The sequence below is a fragment of the Gallus gallus genome, chromosome 4 (genome assembly GCF_016699485.2).
Source record: "Gallus gallus isolate bGalGal1 chromosome 4, bGalGal1.mat.broiler.GRCg7b, whole genome shotgun sequence".
NCBI classification, from domain to species: domain Eukaryota; kingdom Metazoa; phylum Chordata; class Aves; order Galliformes; family Phasianidae; genus Gallus; species Gallus gallus.
In genome coordinates, this window is record NC_052535.1 from 71,042,683 (window position 1) to 71,058,326 (window position 15,644).

At 36.0% G+C, this 15,644-nt stretch overlaps 1 long non-coding RNA gene across 1 annotated transcript; it reads left to right on the forward strand.

The window, feature by feature from the left end:
* The first annotated feature begins 5,349 nt into the window (after positions 1-5,349).
* On the forward strand, positions 5,350-14,721 carry LOC124417948. The gene is made up of 3 exons (XR_006939142.1): positions 5,350-5,402; positions 11,631-11,759; positions 13,990-14,721. It is a non-coding gene; the product is annotated as an uncharacterized LOC124417948 (long non-coding RNA).
* Positions 14,722-15,644: the final 923 nt, after the last annotated feature.

Below are 15,644 nucleotides of genomic sequence, written 5' to 3' on the forward strand. Positions count from 1 at the left end.
CAGTACATTTGACTGGAGCTATTTATTAGTTTCCAGTTGATAAGCATTCACTTGTTACACACAGTTTGTGGTAAGTTATGTTAAACAGTACCCTACTTCTGCGAGTGTTGTTCACATGATGCATTCTGTTAGTGTGAAACCATATAGAGCAATTAGTTTTTGCTGTCATTAACAACTGACAGCAATACTGTTATTCATTCAGATGCTGCAAACTCCTAGGTCCCCTACTTGCATGATTAAGTATTGTTCAGGCACACCATTATGCTCAGCATGTGGTTAGGGATTTTCAGAGGTTGTGCAAGTTTCATATTCCATATGTGTACAACATGCCTTTCCAAGTTCATGCTGGAAATATTTAGTTATGCACAACATTTCTTCTAGTATCAAACTCAGAAAGGACCATTATGATCATAATGTTATGTAGACAAATAGTAATAATTAATATACCTGACTTATCATACAAGAAAAAGAAAAAGTAATTCTTTTTTTTTTTTTTTAAGTTTTTTTTTTTTAAGTTTTTTACATACTTGATCTACCTGCAGCATATTTAACCTCTACATGTACTAGCTTTTGGACTTTAGCATTTGACATGGGTGGTTAATAATTTTTTCTTTTTTTAGTGTTTTTAGTATGGGTATACTCCCATTTCTAATTTCTTGTTTAGGTGCAAAGCCTTGTCAGGAACACTAAATAAAATACAGATTCCAAAAGGAGCTGGAGGGGAAACAGAATAAAGAAGTTATCACATATCTAAATTTTCTAAAACACTAACAAAATTGTTCAGTTGAAAATGAAATGTGCCAGTGTATTTATTTAGCCATCACCAGCCAGATAAAATGTGACATTTTCATAATTTATATGTTATGTAGGTTGCTCCCAATGTAATGCTTCCTATTCATTCCCATGGAAACAACAGATACAAAGAGCCCAATAACACTTACTGATATAACAAATTTTCAGCTTCAAAACACTGTTTTTCAACATTCACCACCATTAACTTAGTATTCTCACCAATGATGAACAAGAGTCTGCATGTCATGCTCAAAAAAAATCTACAGGAGTTGAGGCGACACAATGCAACTGTTGCCACTACTGAAAAGCACCACCCATCATCTCACTGTGCTCACATCCATTGTTTGGTCTCCATAAACATTCAGCAAGCATTAATGAATGTTAATAGGTGCTATTTGTTCCACATGGAGAAATTTAATGACTCACCTTTGCTTCATAGGTGCTTCCATGTCAAATGTCATTTTGTCAGACACCCCCTGCTGCCATCTGTCACAGGTCAGAAAATGTAAAGGAATACTGGTGGGAAGGTTCAACCTCTACTGCCATACCACTAACATCCACCTCTGACATTATGGGCCAAGGTAATAAAAAAGGAGGCATTACTTTAGGATCAGCATGCATATATAGGTGGGTATTTCCAGGCTTTAGTACATTAGACTCAGATACTCCTCTATTTTCAGAATTATTATAATAAAAATTTAGAAAAATATGCTTAGTCATATGGAAAAAATACTGTCTATAAATGGTTATATTTTGATACAAATTTTGCCTTTTCATCTCTTATAACCAGATCTAGATGTACTTTTTTGTCTACTGTCTTATATGTTTTATATCTTCCTTCTTCTACTGGGGACTAACATAAAGAAATACATTTTCATATAACAATTCTTCAGAATAACAGTGTTTTCAATTACTAATTACCCTGAACATATTCCTAAAGTTTGTGTGCAGTTTTGTGTAATACTTAAAATGTCAGCTTTCTGTACTGTGCCTTAATTTCAAGGTACATTGAATTTCATGCATATAAAGGTAGCAAGTATTCCCTCTATTTCTTTTCTTGGTTTAATTCATGTGCTTAGCAGGAGTCATTTTAAATCATTTTCTCGGGGAAACAATTTGATGTCCTAGCTACTCAAGAGAAAAAAACATATTTGTAATTTTCTAATATGTGACATCTTATACAGTTCTGCAATTCAAGGCACATATTCCTTAGTAGTTCCAGTGAAGATTCTAATTTATGAAAAAAAAAGAATATCAACAGTGGTAAAAAATGTTAAACCAATAGTGTTTTCAAAGACAAATGATTCATTTAAATGTCCATGTTTCTTGGTGGCAGGTCAACAAAAAGCTGCCTGCAACATACAAAATAATATATTGATTGCATCTGGTTTTACTGTGTTTGTATTGGTAAATGAAAGGACCAAAATAGGTTAAAGTCTCCTCAGGACTTTTCATGAAAGGAACAGCTTAGTAGGCAGGGCTGAAGGAGAGGAAAAGACAGCTGAGAAGCCATTACATGGATTAATTCAAAAAGCCATTTTAGCCCTTGGACGATATCCCAGTGTTCTAGAATTAGGTAATGACAAAGTTGAGCTTTATGTCTCTTGTGTGCAATCACTTACTTTTCCACCTTTCAGCTGGCACTGTGTGCCCTTTGGCCATTACTGAGAATGGAGCTGAGTTTTAACTCATTAATGTGATAACAACTCAGCAGCTGACATTGGAGGCCTTGTGCTTAATGGGCATGTACACTGAATTCTAGTGGGATTCTTTTGTGGTGAGTGAGAATGGATCAGAGGGAACAACCTGATTGCTCAGCAACAGCAGAAACTGACTCTATATGGGAGTTGTGTGAATGACTCATTCCAGTTGTCTCAAGAAGTAGTGACTGAGAATAACAGCTTTATAGTAAAATTGTAATGTGACTAAGGGGGATTTAAGAAATACAAGGAAAAGGAAAATCAGCTAGCGATATGAACACAAAGTAGACTGATACTCTCCTTTCTGGAAGATATACTTTATTAATCCTATATTACTGACTCAAGTTTATCTGTTTTCAGTCAGACTAACATGATGTTAAAACAAAGTAATATACCAGAAAAATTGTCTTAAAAAAAAAAAAAAAAAAAGAGGTAATAAAAAAGTGAGACAGAAGTTGTAGCAATATTGTTAAACTTCCTTGATGTCCACTGATGGATGAATAGATCTGTAGTTTGTTTAGAAAACAGGAAGAATCTGTGCCCCTGTACCAAGTAGATAATGATGAACTACAGAACTCCTTGTACCAAGTGGACAAGGAAGATCTGCTTGAATAAGCTCTCTTTGAGAAAGCAAGCATTGCGTAATCAGGGCAACGATCTAACTGCACATATGTGAAGACTGGGATCAACCAGCAAACACAGTGAGGAAGAGTACTGACTTCATCCAGAAGGTCCTAGGACCACCAGCACAAAATGACTGAGGATGTGCAAGCAGGCAGAACCTTATGTTAATAATTTTTGGGGAAGTATTGAATATGTACATACAGCCTGGGAAAACCTTTGCATATGTAGCTCAAGTAAAACATATAAGCTGAAGATGTTTTGTATTAGGCACTAGGTTGAAGGATTCCCTTGTGCATTGGGAGGTGAGAATAATGAATGCCTGCTTTCTAACATTCCAACTTGAGTCTTAGAGACTTTTCAGATTGACTAATTTATGGTATAGAAAGAAAGAAGAAAAGAAAGAAAAAAAAAAAAAAAGAAAGGTTGAGGGAACTGGGCTTGTTTAGCCTGGAGAAGAGAATGTTCTGGGGAGACCTCATTGTGAACTTCAGGTACTTGAAGGGAGCATATAAACTGGAGGGGGAACAACAGTTTACATAGGTGGATAGTGATAGTACAAGGGGGAATTGTTTTAAACTAAGACAGGGGAAGTTTAGGTTGGATATTAGGAGGAATTTTTTCACTCAGAGGGTAGTGACACACAGGAAAATGTTTCCCAAGGAGGTTGTGGATGCCCCATCCCTGGAGACATTCAAGGCAAGGCTGGATGTGGCTCTAGGCAACCTGCCCGTGGCAGGTTGGTTGAAACTATATGGTCCTTTTCAACCTAGGCCATTCTATGATTCTGTGATTCTATCATGATAAGGAAAGAAGGAAAGAAAGAAAGAAAGGAATAAAAGGCAAAGAAGAAAGAGGGAAAAAAACTAAAACAAACAAACAAACAAAAAAAAAAACCAAAGAAAAGGAGAAATGAAGAAGAAAAAGGAAAAGAAAGGAGAAAAGAAAGAAAGGAAAAACAACATTTTTTTATGTCTCTGGTTACTCACTGTATGCCATTTGCCCTATTTATTCTCTTCAATTGCACAGTCAAGGATATTATTTTCTATTATTATAGAGATTCGGACTAAGCCTCCCCTATTATAACTTATCAAGACAGTTTTTTATAGAAAGGAGACAGCTCCTTGACAAAAAGTAGTTCTTTTGCTATGCAGCACTCAGACAGCTTATACTTTTATTGTGATTGACCCTACATCCAGTTAATTTGGTCGTTTAATGATACACTTCCTACAGATGAACAGAAAAAGATTCCAACTGCATATACAGGAAGTTTAGTGCATGTACCTCATATACAGCAGATCACAGGGCTGGACTGGACAAAATGAAGTTAACATGGATATAAAACAAAGGTGGAAAACTGTACCAAATACAGAAGGAGGCAACTAGGGACAGGATTCTCTCCAGAACTCAAGTTCAGGAGCAGATGGCTTTTCAGAGCTTGACATTTTGAGCAAGAGTGGCTTTTTGAATTCCCCCAAAGCTTCAAAAGAAAGTATCCCAAAATGTTAGTAGTTAGCATCATTTTAGGAAAGCTACAATATTTGGGGTATATTTTGTAAAGCATATGAATATTTTAGCCCAGCACTACTGACACTGAAGCAAAGAATGAAGATGTTAATATATATGTATGAACTTATATAAATTTTGAATTGCTTAATAAGTGCTTTATCATTCAAAATGAATTGTTTTGGCCCTAGTGAAAATATTCCCCAGTGGCATGAAGAAATGAATCACAGTACATTTGAGCATGTGGCAACATGTCAACACAAATACCATTCTTAATCAAGTGAAGTAATAACTTTCATCCTTCTTGCCAGTTGCCACCTCTTAAGTCCTTATGTGGTGAGTTTATATACCTTAACGCTGTTATTTTCCATCAAAACCTTTTTCTATTCTTCAACATCTGTTTTAGCCCATTTTTCTCATCAGTTATTGATAAGAATATCAAGCTACATAAAATTCGGTATAAAACAAATAGTGACACACACTGAACTGTAGAAAAACCTTATCCTACTATTTCATGCAAAGAGTTAATACCAGATAAATCTTTTAAAAAGTTAATTTGGAAAAAGATTTTAATTTATTTCCTAAGAAAAGTAAACAAATATTTAAACAGTTCATTAATTCAAAATGATCTCATGATAATTCCAGTTATTCTCCAATAAGAAATAGTGTAAAAACAGTCCAAGAGGAAGTGTCACTTGTCATTATTCCCACAGAAATCATCTAAGCTGCTGACATTGCGAAGATGATCAATGTGAGAAAGACTTGCAAGATCAGTCTCTTCAGGTACGCTGTTATGCTCTATTATTAACAGGTCTAGTTTTCAAGTAATATAAGTCATTTGAAAGTTAAACCTTTGAAAGCATAGCTCTGGTAATATTTGGGTTGAATGTCTGTAATGGGAGATTATTTTTGAAATGTTGTTTTTTAAATCAGATAGTTAAACAAGGACAAATTCATAATATATGGATCTATCAGTGAAGAAGAAAAATAACACATTGAGAGAAAGTCTGTGTAGCATACATTACAAATGCAAATTATTATGTAGCATCAAGCCTCAGACTGTGGAAATGATTTTGATGTCTGTAGTAACTACAAGCTACTGAATTTCATAAATTTTATTCTGAATTGTACAGTTGTCAGAGAGGCAAAAATCATATTCTCTGGCTTTTGGGAAGGATGTTTTGATTTTGTGGTTACTTTGGTTTGAAAATTTTAAGTCACAGCTAAAACCAAAGGTAATTGTAAAAAATAAGTAAAAATAAGTACATAGATAGATGAATAGATAGATAGATGACAATCAAATAAACGTTAGAGGCAGGAATATTGGAAAACAAAGCCCTATAAATATGCCTGGGTTCATACAAACCTTGCACAAGCCAGTGAGATATCTGTGGATACATAATGTCCATAGGATTTTGAAACAATGTATATAAGAATAGCACTGTAGTTACAAATGAAACTGCTACCAAGAGAGTTACAATAAATAAATACATACCTACATACATACATACAAGTACTGTTGGTTCATGTACTTGGCAAATAAATGCATCCTAAGGGAATTGTTTTAGTAGTGAACTTTGAAAAACTACCAACAAGCAACAAGGAAATAAGCAGTTCACAATTTCTGACATTTTATTTAAATTGTCTTGCACTGATAATTAGTATTTTCTATTCATTTTTTTATTATACATGGCAAAAATAATAATAAAAGTAATGAAAACTTTAAATGGTTTATCCTGTTTGCAATGAGGTAAGTATTAATGAATGATTTAGCATTTGGAAAACAGTATGCTTATCGGTATTGACAATAGACTGGCAGCATAGTGACTGAGCAGAAACTCCACCAGAATAAATCTGTGACAAGATTTTCCATGTAAACCTGGTAAAATTCACATGAAACATTGTGGTGGAGACAGAGAATTTTATACATAGTCACACAGCAACTTTAATACTAACTACAAAATTTTCTTTTGAGATCAGCATGATTATTGTAATTTTGTTCTTTTCACATAAACATATCTTTATTTATTTCCAGGTGTTTGGGTCATGACTTAGCATTAACTTAAATCTTCTTTTATACTTAAGTATTTCTTGCATGTTTTTTGTTTGTTTGTTTGTTTAAATTTCTAGTAAGAATTGCAAAGAGTCCAGGATCAATTGAACTCAAATCTTTTTGCCTCTCTCAATTGTATGGTTAGGGAAAAAATAAGTAAACATATGATACAAGTTTGTAAGAGCAGTATCACAGGTGATATTCTGGGTTATTCTGCAGCATAAATGTTGTCCCTTGCTTTTCAGGCAAATATTTGTTTTGTTGTTGCTGTTGTTGTCGTTGTTTTGTTTTTTGTTTTTAAGTTTTTTTTTTCCCCCTCTCTAGTCTTAACATTTCTTACCCTTGGCAATTTTGAAATACCTTATTATTATTATTATTTTACTATTTTGATTGTATTTATTATTGTCACTAAGTTTTATTTCTATTTAGTATAGAGCTACACTGAAGACAAATATGATGTGAGTAGTAAGTAGAAGGTCCAGGTTCCAGAAAATCTCACTGAGTTGAGCAGTGGATAGTTTTGTGAATAGCTATGCCTATCCAAACAACTCTCATCATCTTGGGGCGCTAATAAAGTTGAGTGGCATACTTACCCATAACATAAGATACAGACAAGGGGTATAGTTTCCAAAAGAATACAATTGGATAATACATTAATTTATTAATGCTATCCAGAATGATACAATTCCAAATTCAAGATTCAAAGTCCTAAAAACACTGTGTTAAGTGTTTTATTTGTTCACATTGATTATTCTGAAAAGTCTCCTACTAACAAAATATCGTGTAGCTGGGACCTTAATGTTTCTATAACTAGCAGGAAACAATACTTCCTATGTTCCTGAGAAAACAAAATAAAACCTAAGACAAACAAACAAAGCACACAGCTATTGAAATTCTTCCCAGTGATTTGAGTCAGTTTTTTACTGTGCTAGAAGGTCTAATGAGGAAGATAATTTCTCAGGAAATATTCCCTGAAATATAAAGTAATAACCACAGCAGGAATTTAAGAAAATAAAAATCAACATATATATCCATGTTAATATTCTGGAAGCACTTATATTTTAAAGTCCAATTGCTTTTCAGTCAGGAAATACATTACCTTGGGTTGTATTGGTTTATTGTTTTCTTACTTTATTGGTAACTGTTTAAATTTTACCATCACTCTTAAACTTCATTGCATTGCATGTACAATTTAGTGTTTTATTTATTGTAGCTCAGTAATATATGCACAGTTAAAGTAATGAAATTACTGTAGCATCTTACCATGAGAACTGTTACTGAGCTCCTGTTTTCATAGGCCTTTCATTAAATTTTCTGTCACTAAATTTGTTGGCTGCAGTTACAGTGATCTCCTACTGAGATATTCTGCCCTTCTTCCTCTCTGGATTTAGAATTTTCATCAGCCAAAGCTGTACATTAAAGGTCATTTTGTTGAATGCCAGGAACCAATAGAAGCATGTGCACACATCTAGCTGCAAAGAAAATGTTTCTAAAAATGAAGATGTTTTTTATCTTGAGCAATGGTACGTCAGCAAATGACTTATAAAATTCAATACAATTCTGTTCTGTTACCCTCATGTTTCTCTATTGTATTTCACTAGTTCTAACGGTCCAGTTATAAGGTTTTTTTTTTTTTTTTTTTTTCAAATAATCTTCTCAATATATCTTTCTCAAGAGTAAGCATCTATGTCTCCTTGTGTGTTCATGCTTTAATGAAGGATCAGTTTTTAGTCTGCAATGGATACCATAGTGCAGATATCAAAAAAGATAACAAGCCAGGGAAAGCCTTTTCGTAATATGTGTATGCTGCTTCAACTGCAACAAAATATTTCAAATCACCATGCTATGTTACAATTTCATACAGAAGTTGCATCAAAGAAGAATTTTTGGGGATTTTTTCCTTTTTAATCTATTTTCAGTTTACTACTTTACAATAGTGCCTCCCACCTTGCCCCTTGGATGGTTTCAGCGTTCATAAAGCATAGTTAATTACACTGAGTGTACCTAGGAAAGTTTTCTTAGTAGTGGGGCTTCAAGGGTGGCCTCTGTGACAAGTGGTCAGAAGCTGTCCTGTTTTGTACATAGCAAGCTCCAGACAGCTCCACAGTGGACACACTGAAGGCCAAATCTGAGTCTGTCATCCAAGTCAGTAACACTGAGTCTGTGGAAACATATTTAAGAAAGGGCAGAAAAGAGGAAGATGGAACAAGAGTGAGAAACAGCTCAGAAAATAATAATGCTAAAAAAAAAAAAAAAGAGAGAGAGAGAGAGAGAAGTGAGAGGATGTATTCCATGGCAGTGGAGCACATATCTAATGCAGCGCATGGAAGACCCATGCCAGAGCAAGGGCAAAATGTGAGAAAAAGTAGCAACAAGAGAAATCATTGTATATGGTTTGGTAGCAGCAATAGGCAGAAGAGTAGAGGATTCCCAAGTGAAAAAGTAAAATTGTGCCCAAGAGGAGGATGAGAAACTGTGTTGGTTCAATGCTTGGATTTTTTGTTTCTCGCTACAAAATCCCAGAATCACTTATTGAAGGTACTTTAATTAGAAATGAATAAGGGTTTATTTTCTCAGAGTGTGCTTTGCCTGCACAATGGTTTAGAATAATGAAATCATAGAATATATTAGGTTGGAAAAAAACATTGAAGATTGCCTAGTTCCAATACCACTACCATGGGCAGAGACACCTTCCAGAAGATCAGGTTGCCCAAAGCTCCATCCAACCTTGCCTTGAACGTTTCCAGGAATGGGACATCAGCAACTTTTCCGGGCAACTTGTTCCAGTATTTAAACAACTTCATAGTAAAGAATTTCTTCCAAAAATTTCATCTAAGCCTGCTCTCTCTTAGTATAAAACAGTTATTCCTTTTCCTACCACTATATACCTAAGCAAAAAGTCTCTCCACATCTTTCCTCTAGTTCCTTTTTAAGTATTGGAAGGCCACAATGAAGCCTTATGTTTTCTAAACAATAACAGTTCTTTCAGCTTTTGTTCACAGGAGCGGTGCTCAAGCCCACTGATAATATTTTTGTGGCCCTACTCTGGACCTTCACTTAAAGATTTCTGTCTCTCTTGTACTGGGGGACTGGGGAGCAGATCTAGATACAGACTCCAGTGAAAGGGGGAAAAGGGGGAGAATTAGCTTCATTGGCCTGCTGGTCACACTTCTTCTGATGCCACCCAGGATACAGTAACAGTGACTGGTAAGCAATTGTCTTTATCTCAGCTCTTGATTTTTCTTGCTCCTATTCTGTTAGCTTGTTTTTCTTTTTTTCTTTTTTCCCCTAAGATTGGTTACTTATTTCCTCTGTCACACTGACTGAACAGCTGGGTGGGTATTTGGCTGTTAAGCTAGGCTAACAGGTCACAGTATTGAAAAAAAAACAAACAACAAAAAAAAACATTCTGCAACTTTCAAAAAATAGCAATAGCAAATATTAGCAAATATGGCAGAATGTGGATTTGGAGTGCACAAAATAGAAATGAATGAACTAGTCAGCTGAAAAATCTGTCAGTCAATATTCAAAAGAAATTGAAAGGAATATTAAAAATTGCAAGATGACACACATTTAAAATCATAGAGGGTGTGACTGCATTGCCTGGATTCAGATAGTTTCTTCTTAAACAGAACTGTGTAAATATTTATTTATTTTTGCTGATAATTGTTAAGAGTAAGATTAAAATCTAATACTCTTAAACCATCTTTATAATCACTGGAGAAAGAGGTGGCCTGAATTGTTCTCTGAAGATATATCCCTCGGTTTCAGAGACAACTTAGGTCTTCTTGCATAGATACTCTAGCTAATATAAATGGGATAATTGTATCAAGAGCTTTAAGTACGGATCATGAACTGGGTATCTTAAACAAATATAACAAACAAAAATGTGTGCTGGATTACTCTGAAAAATCCACTCCAAAATAAATTATATATAGGATGCAATTCCATGATAAGAACTATTGCAACTGAATATATTTACATTCTTATCAAAAATAACTTTAATTGACCTTTTTACAAGACTGACAAAATACAGTAATTTCAATATTTAAAACCAGACTTCATTAAGCCCATATATTAATGATACATTTTGTGCTAATGTTTAGCTCTCACACATCATTAATCATCATTACAACAAATATGGAATTTTAATATTTTAATTTTAAACAGTTACATATATTACAGTACTTTTTTCATGAAAATACAATATCCTAGAGCTGAATTCATATAGTTGATACTGATGGTGCCTTGAAGATTTTATTTGCAGAAGTCAGAGTTGAGAGTGTTTTCGAGAGAAGCTGAAACCGAAGAATTCTTATCTTCTTCATTTTGTCTTTCTTTGATCCTCATTATTTTGTGCTTCTCACCTCACTTCCCTTCAGAAAGGGTTTTTATCTTCTGCTACCATTATCACTTTGCTAGTGATCATATATGTCATTGTATTGTGTACTAATCGGGATGTCCTGCTTGCTTGCAGCACATTGTTCTTATCTTTGTTTTGCTTCAAAACATGGATGCCTCCTACCTGCAAAAAGTCTGAACTCTGGAGATCATATTGGTAAAATAAGCATGTGAAGTCCTCCCGTGTTTTGACTCTGTCATTACTCTGTTAGGAAATTCTTAAAGACAGCTGCTGCTTACACTACCTTTTGTGCACATATTCAGGCTCAAGGTCCGCTACTATTAATTATATAATGATTATATCCAACTGTTACAGGCTTCTGCTTCGGATGTAGAATTAACAACTCAAGGTCATCATAGTCAATTAAACTTTGATAATGGTAAAAAGCTAATCTGGCAAAAAGAAGCTAACTTTCCACTGCAATGGTAAACGACGTGCACAGAGAAGTTCCAAGCAACAACAGAACTGCAAAAGAGGGAGAAATCTTATACCTGAGAGCCAAAGAGAGAAGCAGGAGGAAAAGGTAAACATAACCATCTTTTTTTTTTTTTTCCAGCACAGATGAGCTGCAGATCACCTCATGTAAATGAAGGAACTGAACCTCAGAAGTTTCCTGACAGCTATGTGTGGAAAGATTCTAATGTTTCTGTTTACATCTCTGACATTCCTGAACTCACTGAAGCCAGTAAGTAGTGCTAAGAGTGTGCCAAGCAGGCTCCTCAAATTGAGAATTTGATCCTTGTGTGTAGCAGAACAGCTGTAGATTCTAGTGCAACCATCCAGAGCAGCAAGCTGTCTGAGCTCTAGACTCTCTCTAAGATAAAACAAGTGAAGCTTGAATTATTCCTTCCCTGCCTTTCTAAATATTTTGGCAAAGTATCACAGCAGTTAGAATATAGTTATGTGAAAATTTATTACTCCCTCCAGCATTGGAATAAAAGAACAAAGATTATGAAATTTTTCTGGAAATGAATTGAGTGTGATAATTTGACTACATGTAGATATCGTGTTTGTGGCCCTGCACCAGACTCTCTCCAGGAGATCCCTATGCTTTTTTTGTACTGGGAAGCCCAGAAGTGGATACAGTACTCCATGTGAGGCCTGACCAGGGCAGAGTAGAGGGGGAGGATCAACTCCCTTGATCTTCTGGCTACAATCCTTTTAAGGTACTCCAGGATCCCATTGACCTTCTTAGCCACCAGGACACACTGTCACCAGGACCAATCTGTCATCCACAAAATTATTTGATTTAATCGTCAGTGTAAACTGCCTAGACAGATAAATAAATGTATGGTAATGAACAGTTTATTATACAATAATTTGTATGTTTAAGAAAAACAAAGAAGCAAACAAAAAAATTAAGATCCTTTTAATTGGTAGGCATTTTTCAAGAATTCTCTTTTTGTTCTAGGTCTGTTCAGTGTTAAGTTTTACAGAAAAAAAATGACATCAGTAAGAGTAAACTGTTTATGAAGATATAGTATTACTTTGCATAGATATCAATATCTGAAAAGCCTTTTGAAAGGCTTTGAGAAGTAGTAGCTTTGGTTCTGTATTTAAAAAGGTTGTAAATACCTGTTGAAATGCTTCTCCTATTTCAAACTGGAGCTGTTTCAAGCTGGTGGTTTAAGTTCACCCAGTCATGTCCTCAAGTATTGTACCTTAATCATTTAGTTTTGATTTAACTTATGCTTCCAGCAGATTGGTTAAGGGGGTCATTCCAACCTCGTTGGAACCATTATTTACTGCAACATTGAAAATTACACTGAGTATTCTGAAATTATTGATTCTTTTCCCCTTTTTGCTCAAAGTTCTTGCTCACTTGAGTAACAATACTTACGTGCAGTGAAGATTTCCTTTAGATTGTCAGATATTGATTAACCCAAAAGAAAAGAACTAAAGAACAATTCTAGGAGGATATACTTCCTGTAGTATTGACTTCCTGATTAAGATTTACTTCTGCATGAAGGAATAATGTTTAGTTTCATATCATATAGAAATTATGAAAAAAGTTGTTAAAAAATCACCTAACTTCTAAAATTAACATTTAAGTTCAGCGATCGGCCCATAAAAAAACAACTATATATCCATGGTGGTGTCCACATTCCCAGAGCATCTAAAAATATCTCCATGAATACTGACTCTACAGCCACTGGAAGTTCACAAAATTTATTAGTTTAAAAATTTAAAAAAAACACCAAGAAATCCAGTTGTAATTTTAAGCCTATATTTTAGCATTATTTACAGGGAAAAAACAACAAAAAAACCCCACAACTTTCTTTTTTCCTAACTCACTTGCAGAATTTGAGTCTGTTTTACTTGTTTTGAGCAAGCAGAGTTTCTAGTGTAAGAATCCAGGACTTGTATCTCCCAACTAAGTGCTCTAAATGCTGTGCTATAGAAACAGCTCATTTTATATGAATATATAAAAATTTTATATTGAACAATCTTACCAAAGAATGTGAAGAACTCTTCTGCTTACCATTTCCTAACTTGAACATAAGAAAATTTGATGTCAAAATTGCTCTTGTTGAAAGTCCATTTGACTAAAAGAGACTCTATTTTAAATTAATCTTTGCTTTAAAAGCTGGAAAAAGCTTATGTCCCAACATTTCCATGGATCACTTAAACTGACCTTCAAATTTGAGCATCTCTTTCAAGTTACAATGCTCACGAGTCTCTGGTATGGACCAAAGTCTCACGACAACTTTTTGTGCAGCAGAAATTGAGCAAATAAACAATCCAATACTGCTTCTCGGTAAGATAAATATTCTTTTCTGGGCATATGCCAGAATACTGCAGTATCACTGTGGGGGTCTATCAGGTCTAAAAAATACAACTTGACTGTAAAAACCAAACAGGTTTGGTATTTGAATGAAAACATTACCTATTTTTTTTGTTTGTTTGTTTTTTAGGGGAAAAAGAAACATGCAAACAAGGAAACTTAAAAGAGCACCATTCATATGGATGTACGTGTACAGGTGTTGGCATTAGGTGTCTGCTGGAGTTGCTTCTCTCAGGAGAGGCCAGGGTCTGCCCCGTGCCATTTCTATTTCATTCCAGCCAGCTCCAAAGGACACATTGCAGAGAACAGCAGAGTGCATCAGCCAAGTTGGTGTCATCTCTAGAATAACATACTTACAAAACAGCTGAAAAAACACCCAGGAAGTGTGAAAGTGGGAGAGGAAGATACTACATTGGCTATTAAGAAAATTTCTTCTCAGAAATAATGGTAATGCATTGGAACAGTCTGCCCAGGGAGGTGGTGGAGTCACCATCCCTGGACGTGTTCAAGAAATGTGTGTGTAGATGTGGCACTTTGGGACAAGGTTTACGGGGCACAGCTGGTGATGAATTAACAGTTGGACTAGATGTACTTAAAGGTCTTTTCCAACTTTTATGATTTTATGACTGAGAAACACAAACGCAAACACAAAGATCAGAGAAGGAAAGGGAATAAGGTCCCATGTCCCAGAGCACATATTTCCCTGCAGCTTGTGGAAAGGACCATAGTGGAGCAGGCATTGTAAGAGACTATTCTTTTTATATCATTGACTCAAAGTTTGCTGAGGAACAAGTCCAGGCAAGTCCTGGGCAAAGGCAGAGAAATCTTTTGTCTTGAGGACACTGATGGACAGGTCCTGGCTAAGGATTGTAAAATCCTCTAAGGAGCACAGATGGACAAGGCTAGGGGCAACCAGAGAGAGATAAGCTGCTGCTAATGGCCAGGAAACGGTCTTTTTGTGTGGACTTATCTCGAGGAAGATGGCCATCCCAGGAGGTATGCACAGGACTCTTGCTCAAGCACCCAGGAATGCCACGTAGGCAGGAGAAAATGGAGGATAAAAGAGGGTCCAACAACCACGGCAAGAGAGAGGCTTATCACTCACCACGACAGACTTGAGGGGTTCTCTGCCATCTGATCCTTCACTGCAACGTGGAGGCTGATCTCTCACCACAACACAGAGGCTGATCTCTCATGATCTCTCACCACGACACGAGCTTCCTGCCTTCAGATCCTTCTCTACGGACCGTTTGCTGACAGACTTCCCTGGGCCTGCTACCTGAGACCTGCTGCTTCCTCCCTGACCTGCACCCTCTCGTTGCTCAAGACTGGCCTCGCTGCTCCTGCCCTTCGGCCTCGGAGTGTCGGAACGTCATGCAACGGGACTGCTGCTGGATCCTGGTGGTGACTATCCCCGCTTTACGCAATTCTTGCCTCTTTCTATCTTTTCTATCGCTCGCCTTCCCTTCCCCATCACCCCAATCCTTAATAGTGTCCGTCCTCCCCTTTCTTCATCTCCCTTATTAACATTTGTAATAAACTGGTCGGACCAACATTTGAACCGTTGTTTCTTAATCTCACGCCGGGCATACATATTTCAAAGAACCTCCTCTCCCTCCTATAAATTGGAGCGAGACAGGCATCCATACCGCAGTGTATGGAGGATCCCACACCACAGCAGGTGAATATTCCTGAAGGAACTGCATTGTGTGGAGAATCCATGTAGAAGCAGTGCAATCTAGGAGTAAGAAAGATGAACTGTTATGTACTGATCACAACCCTCAA